Source organism: Anas platyrhynchos, chromosome 1 (genome assembly GCF_047663525.1).
Source record: "Anas platyrhynchos isolate ZD024472 breed Pekin duck chromosome 1, IASCAAS_PekinDuck_T2T, whole genome shotgun sequence".
Lineage (NCBI taxonomy): Eukaryota > Metazoa > Chordata > Aves > Anseriformes > Anatidae > Anas > Anas platyrhynchos.
Window position 1 is genome coordinate 28,491,853 of NC_092587.1, and position 8,613 is coordinate 28,500,465.

General features: G+C 43.6%; 1 long non-coding RNA gene across 1 annotated transcript; it reads right to left on the reverse strand.

Moving 5' to 3' along the window:
* Window positions 1–113: 113 nt before the first annotated feature.
* LOC113843654 (uncharacterized) lies at window positions 114–8,401 on the reverse strand. Its single transcript, XR_003497311.2, has 3 exons — window positions 8,220–8,401; window positions 700–783; window positions 114–595 (listed from the first exon to the last, which is right to left on the reverse strand). It is a non-coding gene; the product is annotated as an uncharacterized lncRNA (long non-coding RNA).
* Between the last annotated feature and the right edge of the window lie 212 nt (window positions 8,402–8,613).

Sequence of the window (8,613 nt, forward strand, 5' to 3'; positions counted from 1 at the left end):
CTGCTAGTGTGAGGTGCAGGTGATGGGCACAGCAGTGCCCAGCTGGTATGCAGAACTGTGGAGGCAGTCACCGCACCATTAGCAGTGTTAAGACACCAAAAAAAAAAAATAAATCAAATTTGACTCAAAGATTTTTATGAACTTAAAAATGTTCAAATCATGTTTCTCCTTTGGTGCTGTTACATATTTTTGTTGGAAAATAAAGTAACCTAGAACACCTAGTAAATAGATTTTATTTATGCCATTACTGTGGCATAAGAATTTAATTTTAAAAAGCTCTTTAAATTCAGCTCTCTTGAACACTGACCTGTTTTCAGAAAGCCTTCTGTTGTTGAAATCCTGCAATTGTTGGTTAGGAAGAAAGATAAAACAGACTCATCGATAATACAGTATTTAGTTGCACTTGACTAGTATGTAGGATGAAAAATGCTAATATTAAGAAAAGCCCACAACATTTTGTAGCAAATAAATTAGCAAGTAAAAATCAAGCACATTGATTTGGAACAAATACAAAGGCTCTGATCCCTGTTCCTACTGATCCAGTGCTGTCCACAGCTGGGCTTCATCAGCTCTTGAATACATTGTGCACCAGTCACTACAAAGTGAAATACAAACATGCTCTCATAAGCCAGGAGATTAAAAGGCTGGATCCAAAAAAAAAAAACTAAAAACAAACGCCTTCAGTGTTAAAGAGCTCACCTTTGGAGATTCAGGTCCAAACTGGGTGCAATGTCCGCACACAACCAGATGCACACGTCAGGCACTTGTGAAGGGTCAGTCACCCTGCAAGGTGACAAACTGCTTAGGTTACCAAGTAGGAAGCTGCTCCAAATCCGTGCATGCAGCTGCCTCCAACCAATGATATGGCAATTTAAAATTTCAGTCCTCATTAACACTGTTTTCTCTGTAGTAATAGTATCACCATCTCAGGGTACATTGAAATATTTTGGGGTCCTACCTCAGTTACTGCTTTGAACTGAGCTAGGGACTGCCAGCACTGACTTGCCCATGCTGAAGCTGACAGAGAAACATATCAAGCTCTGTTTAAGATAGACAGTTCTATAATTAATGTCTGCTGGTAAAACAAAGCAACCTGAACCTGACTTTGCCATCCCTCAAACACGAGGCCAGGATACTGGAGAACAGTCTGTATCAGACCATAAAACAGACAACTCACTTCTTTTGCAAATCAAAGAGAACAGCCTGATTTGGAGATTGGCAAGAGCCAGAAGAGAAGTAGAAAGTTTTTGCAAAAAAAATAAAATAATGTTTGCTTTATAAATTGTGCATAAGGTCCCTAGATACCATGGTACTGAGTGTATTATAAATGCATGAGATCCATTAAGAGAGATGGGGGGGTTTGGGGGGGAACCTGACGGATCAGGTTTATATAGCTGAAAGCCCTAAAGATTTATTCTGCCTTGCAAAAGAGTATGAAGATTTTATCCTTAGAGAAAGGCTACTTATTTTCCAGAAAGGAAATGGCAGAAGAAAAAAGGAAAACCTGGAGGAAAAGAAATACTAACAGTTGGGCCTGATCCAGAGCTGTGGCTAGAACAGACTTCGTAGACCTACAGCTACAGAGAGGCTTCAGGTCTGGTCAGTTTTGGCCCAGCCTTACACACCAACAGGATAGGTGGTCACATTTCATTTCTGGGTCCGGACACTGTTTATTTACTGCTATAGAGAAGGTTTCTATTAAAAAAAAAAGATAAGTTTTATTTTTAAATACAGTGCCTGAAACCAGTAATTGCTATACAGCAACAGCTGGCCTAGCTAGTGGGGTTTGTGTAGTACAAGGGCAACAGTGGCTGACCCATACCCTCAGGCACAGTAGTGTTTGTGCACAAAATGCCAGCTGTAGCACCAAGGAACCTTCCCATTTCCTGCCATCACTGGCAAGGAAGGTGGCTCAGTCTATTTAAGCCGGGTCTCTGACTCATTTTTACTCTCAGGCTCCATGTGCTTCTCTAGATAAGGAATCAGAATCATTAAGAGAAAAGACCTCTGAGAAAATCTGGTCAAACATCCCCCTACCACCAATGTCATCCACTAAACCCTTTAGTGGACACCACGTCCAACCTTTCCTTGAACACCCCCAGGGACAGTGACACCACCACCTCCCTGGGCAACCCGTCCCAGTGCCTGACTGCTCTTTCTGAGAAGAAATGTCTCCTCATTTCCAACCTGAACCTCTCCTGAATGGTGCGTCCTTCCCTGCTGAGTTCAAGCCAGGTCTCTAATACCTAACATTCCTCAGAGAAACAGATTCTCTAAAGGCCTAGCACATTCTGACAAGAGGTTTTATGAACATAGAGCGAGCGCAGCGCTGGCCTACACGCATGAGGTACATGAACTACAGCCCCATTGAAAGCCGGGCGGGAAGCGGGGCAGGACGTCCAGCAAGTGCCCCGCATCCTGTTTGTCTCGCGCCCAGACGTACCAGAAGACGGCTTGGCTTAGGGCAGGAAGTGAAATTATATTTTGTAGTGTCTGCTTGTGTGGCATAGGTGGATAAAAACAGCATAGCTAAGATAACTATCAGGAAGGATTCCGATGGCTGACGTACCGTCTACCTCATCTCAAGTACAGAAAATGCACAATGGGGTGAGCTCCTGTGTGGACAAGGCAGAGCAGACAGGTTCCACCCAGAGACAGGAGGAAGCAGACCAGCCTGGTCCTGACGCACAAAAAAGGGTGCACACACACCAGAATTAGCTGACGGAGACTTGTTACACATGCGGAGTATTCAGGCACCTTCAGTTCTGGGTAAGCAAACTGCCCTGCCGGGGATGCCAAACTTAAATTTAGCATGTGTGGTACTCCCAAGAACCTCTTCTGAAGTTTCTAATTCCATTTTGGAGTTTTGGTGGGTTTTGTTTGTTTTTATAAAACAAACAATAAAAACACTTTTCAATAGCTAGACCTTAGTACTTGTCTGGAATTCATTGCTAAGCAGCAGGTGCCCTGTGGCTCTTCTGAGAAAAAAATAAATAAATAATGAGTTGATGACAACTGGGAAATTGCTATGCACAGCAAAGAACTGCCACTGAAAAGTTAGCATTTACCCTGGAGAGAAGGTTTGTTGGTCACTGCATGATGCTATATATTAATTTGCAGCTGGGCAGCATTACTGTAGTTCATTTTGTGACTCTTTCCCCAGCTCCTCACCGAGTAACCTTAACAGGGAGTTAGGCTGCTAGTCCTACCAGAGCCTGTTGCAGATACTTGAATTAAAGAGATAAGGGACAGATTCATGGACAGCAGCTGCACCAAGGGCTCTGAAATACCAAGCTGGTAACCCAAGGCCAGGACTCCTCTTGTTGTCAGTTCAGGTTCTCCTCCCACCTGAAGAGCCTGCAGCCCTCCGGTCTGCCTGGGGAGCCACGTGCCTCATGGCTGGCAGAGCATGAGGGCATTATCAGCCATCTGCTGGAGGTTAACAGGGTCTTTAAGATTCATCCGTAAAACAGAACCATAAACTGTGAAATGACTTTCATTTTCGGGTCCACGTCAGACTTTCAGACAGTCACTGTGTGACCGCCAGTGCTCACAACTGTGCCAGTGTGCTGAGTCAACCTACAACATCGAAACTGAAATAAATACCCAAAATATCACTTTGGTGAGGGAAGTCATTACACATTCACTCTCTTCTTTTCTAGTTACAGTAACTGCTCCTTAAATTTCCAGAGATCTTGAATAGTTTCTGCTATGTTAGTTACAGTTTTGATGTCTTTAGGATTTATGAGGCACTCAGCTTCAGACCACAAAAGGGAAATAAGTCAGAACTGGTCACAAAGCTGTCAGTTCACAGCACATTCCAACTCATCCATCTGTCATTTTTCATATATTTATCTTGTTATCTTCAAACCACAGGTCTTGGTTTGAGTGCTTAGATCAGCTACAATTCCTCTTTCAAGCCATTAGGCTTACCCCAAACACCCTCCCACATCAAGAAGGGAATGGTAACGCCAGCAGGAGTGGAACATCCTCCAAGCTGACCTGCAGCAGGTGGAAGCACCCTGCTGCTCACATGAGTGTGGTCATCCTGTATCAGCACTGTTCAGTAGAGCCACACAGGTGCTTCTGCCAACTATGCATCCTACAGACCTGGACATTGGTATATTTACCAAAAAGCCATATCAAATGGCAGCTGTAACATACTTTAAGACTGGGTGTTTAGGAGATAGGCAGCAGGACACAGCTAGCACTTCACTTCATCATTCCACCACTGAAGCAAATCCACCACTATGGCCTTCCTCCATGTGCAGAAGCAGCACCTTTCTCTACCAGAGCTGTTTGCCAGCCCCAAAGATATCGTGCAATGGGTCTGGAGAGGAGCTGCCCACCAAGCTCACATGGAAGGAGGGCCAGGCCAGGGCCTCTGCACGCTCCTGGTGTGTGATGTGAAGGTGTAGCATTGCCCTATCCCAGGGCTTCAAGTCACAGATGTGTGAGGAAAACAAGGCACCCAGGCAGGCTCCCAGGCCCCAGGCCAAGAAGCACACCACTCACGGAGCACGGGGAAGTGCCGAAAGCCCAGCCACAGGCAGGTGAGCAGGTTGAGACCGGAATCTCTGAAGCCTGTTCTGGAGCCAAACATTTCAGTTAGCGCCTGGAGCTCCGTTTCACCATTAAAATGGCATTTTGAAAACATGCTGAGAGAAAGAGAAGGAGAAGAGGACAAGAGATACAGTGGCACTGCTGGCAGTAAGGTGGCTATGGATGCAGGGGTAGCAGGCAGAGCAGTTTGCTGTGAAGGGGCACCACATTCAGATCCCTGCTGCAGTGCCACTGCTTACACCTCGTCTATCCTGAGACCCAAGGTCTGAACTCTGCCAATGCCTGCAGCTGTCAAAGGAACTTCTGTATCCCCTCTATGCTTCTGCTGTGTCTGGCTGGAAGCCCCCAGTCCACAGGGGCCTGCGTACCAAACCACCCAGCCCAGCATTACAAGCTCCTCTCGGTCCAAGGGTTTCCTCCTGGAAAACCTGACCTCATGAGTCTGATCAGACAAGACCTTCAAACACGTGCTCTAGACACGAGCTGGTAAGAGAGGAAAGATGTTGCCATTTGACTAGACAACTGGCTCAAGTGCTCACTAAGGGTGCTGGAAATCTGGCCTCACCTGCCAGCATTCCAGTTACTTCAGCACAGTGTTTAAAGCTGTTTGGGAGGAGGTTTCCCCACTCAGGACATCACACAGCATCTTTCCCTGAGCCAGCCCATGCTACCAGGCCAAAGTGAAATATCGAGATGAGGCATGGAACAGATGTTCCAGCAAGCACTTTGACATCTGGGGGTGGTGGCATCCATTCTCACTGAGTAGTAGCAGGCAGCAAACTGTGACCTCCCACACCATGGGTAAATAGCTCTCAATGCCAAGTTTGGGGTCAGAAGGAAAACTCCTGCCTCCTTGCCAAACACCTGTTGATTTATTAGGGCAAGGGTGTTTAAGGCTCCAGAAGCAACTTGCCTTTTTGTAGAACAAATCCCATCCGGTACATCCTCATGGTGTATGCAGGAAAACAGCAGCAAGTATTTATTTACCACCCTTCATCTCAGGAAACCATGCACGAATGCAAACACAGGAAGCTGTGTTTTAAATGTCAAAGTATGCTGTAAAAGCTTCGTGTCAGCTACACTTCTCCAAACTAGCAAAATACCATCAGTTTCAATAATAACATAATGTAAGAAGAAATTTAATTACTTTTCTTTACCCTTTCTTTCTTCTTCTTCCTTTCATAAGGGACAATCTCCTGAAGTCAAGCATCGATACAGTAAAATGTTTTTCACCAGGGCATTTTGCACATCAGGAAGAACTCAATTTTATTCTGTATTGATATTTGCATATTCATTTAGGCAAATCCATTTCTCCTCATGATTAAGAATGCTATACAACTGATATTCTTCTTCCCTGTAGTGTGACACAGCATGTGACTCACAGCTTGACTTCATAAGGACGCTCATGAATGCTAAAGCACAACAACTGCATGAAAGCATACTGCGCTCCTGTATGCTCAGGCTAGAGGAAAATAGCTGTAGTGCTCCGTAACCTGGCTTTCTTCAGGGCACTGGATGCTGTCTTTGATCTGAGAAAAAGATTTGCAAGAAAATATCAGGGAAACTCTCTCCACTTGTAACTCTATGAGTCTCAGGCACACTGAGGGAGATGAGATTATCACACCTAAAATGCATCCATTTCTTATAAAGGGGGCACAAACCCTGAAGACCGATTTAGGCTTTTTGCACGTTTGATTTAAAAGCATTGAATTCACTTCAGAAACTAAAGCAAAGCTATACTCAGTGAGTTGCTCGAGAAATTCACAACCATCCCTGTGGGTTTTTTCCCCATGGGTAGCCAGAACTGAGCCCTATGTTTCATCAAACATTTAGAGAGGCATCACATGCCCAGCCTCTGTCCTCCTGCATTTGAAACTTTCTTCCACCTAACCTAGACTTTTCAAACTTGCTATAATTGAAAAGTAAGCCCCTGGCAAATATAAAATTTTAATATTATGTCACCTGAGATGTCCAGTGAAGAAAGCTTTTTATTTTTTTTTTTAAGAAAGTGAACCTGAAAAAATATAACCACTGAAGCAACCACTGGAGTAACTGAAAGCCTTAGCAAAAAAAGGATTTAAGTGTTGAACACAGGCTTAGACCTCAAGAACTGCTTTCATCTGTGACAGCAAGCAATGCATTCGTCACTTGTATCTATGTGCTTTCCCTGAATGTTAGCTGTCCATGTTTCTCCACTTTGTAAGAAGTTTTATTTCTTATTCAGATCAACGTTTCTAATTCTACAATGATTCATAACACAAGGTAATGTCATTATATTACAAGACAGTTTAATTTGCAAGTTCATTTCTTGCCAAGAACAGGGCAGCAGAGTTCCTAATTCTAAATAAAACCTATTTTATGCCAAATATCCTTGCCAAAGCCCTCTAATGAGCTGGCACAAAATGGTTTCACAGGAACATCCTACAGTCAGCAGTGCTTTCCAGGCATTTGTGGTACCTTATGACAACTCTATTTTTTTTATTATCTTTTTATTTATTTATTTATTTATGTGGTTGTCATTTTGTTCTACTCTTTTCCAAGAAGTAAGCAGGAGAATTTCCTCTCTCAACCACCACACACATTAAAAAAAAATGAAGAAAAAAAGAATCAGGTCACTTCAGTGCTTCAGCTCTGTCATGTCTGGAAATATTAAACATTACTATTAAATATTTATAGCAAAGCAGTTCGGTCGCTGATAGAGAAAGCGGTCAGTGTTAGAGTCTGAATCACAAATGTCAGCAGCAGACCTCTCATTCATACACAGAAAATAGTAAAACAGTGTGGGATTCAATTGCTTCATGCTCACAGGAATCACAGCAGACTTCGTTCAGCCCTAACTTGTCCACGTGAGGATCTGAGGATATGTGAAGGCCTCTCACGAAGAATAAGTATGTTCCTCTTTGGAGGAACCAAAAAATTAGTTTTAAGTACTCCCTTTACTGTACTAATTTCTTCATCATGGCCAAATTACGAATTAGCCTCATACAAATTCCCATTAGAAGAAGCTTTCCTTAAGCAACTAATAAGCTAAGGAAGATATTCTTATTGTCCAGCACACACAACACTTTCCTTCAGTATTAAACCTTACTGACTGAGGGCTTTAACATTATGGTAGGATTATTTAAAATACTCCATACTAGTTACATTATATAATATGCTTCATACTATATCACCATCCACAAGCACTGATAGCCAAGTACAACAAAATATTGAAAAACAAAGGGAAAAAAGAGAAGGTAATGCTTACCTACTTATTTTAGAGCTTATTGTAGAGCTTATGAAGGTCCAGTTAACAGTGTACCCTGGGATGAAGTGAGTGCACAGAATGGCTGTGGGGTATAAGACTACCAACACCTCTCCATGACCTCCCTCCTCTTGAGCTTGCCAGTTGTTTCTAGGTCATTATTAGTGTGTGTGTCAGGCACAGTGATCCACTCCACAGCACTGCTAATACCCACATGGTCTTGTATTTGCTGCTCCTTACAGCCCCCACTTTGCTAGTGAAGCAGCTTTGCCAACAGTTCCAGCAGATGACAGACAAGGAGCCATGGGCCAGCATCCTCTAGTGAATTTTCCTGTACACCCTTGCTGCCCCTTAAAGGTGTTTCATGGCTCAAGAAGGGAGAAACAGGTTCATCAGATTCAGGATAACCTACCCTGTTTGAAGAACTTTGCTCTGAGTAGATCACATCCATAGAGACAAGCTGCTTGCAAAGCAGCACCCCAATACCAGATCCCTAATACCAGCCTGCAGAAGCCAGTCACCAGCACCACCCAAAAACTGCTGCCTCCACTGGGTAGCTCTAAGCTGCGTTTTGTGCTTGTGCTCCACTGATGTAAAGCCAACACAGCTGGTGCAGGTAGGAGGTGACCAGTTTTTAATAGGGTAGGAGTGATTAAAGAACCTTTCTCATTGTTATTGCACTATGTGCCTTTCTTTGTTGATAGATTTGGTACTCCAAAGTGGGGTTTATCACAGTGATCCATTTGTCACCAATGTGTTGTGCTGGAAGGTATCCATTTCTTCATGAAGCTACTGTACTCGGTAGA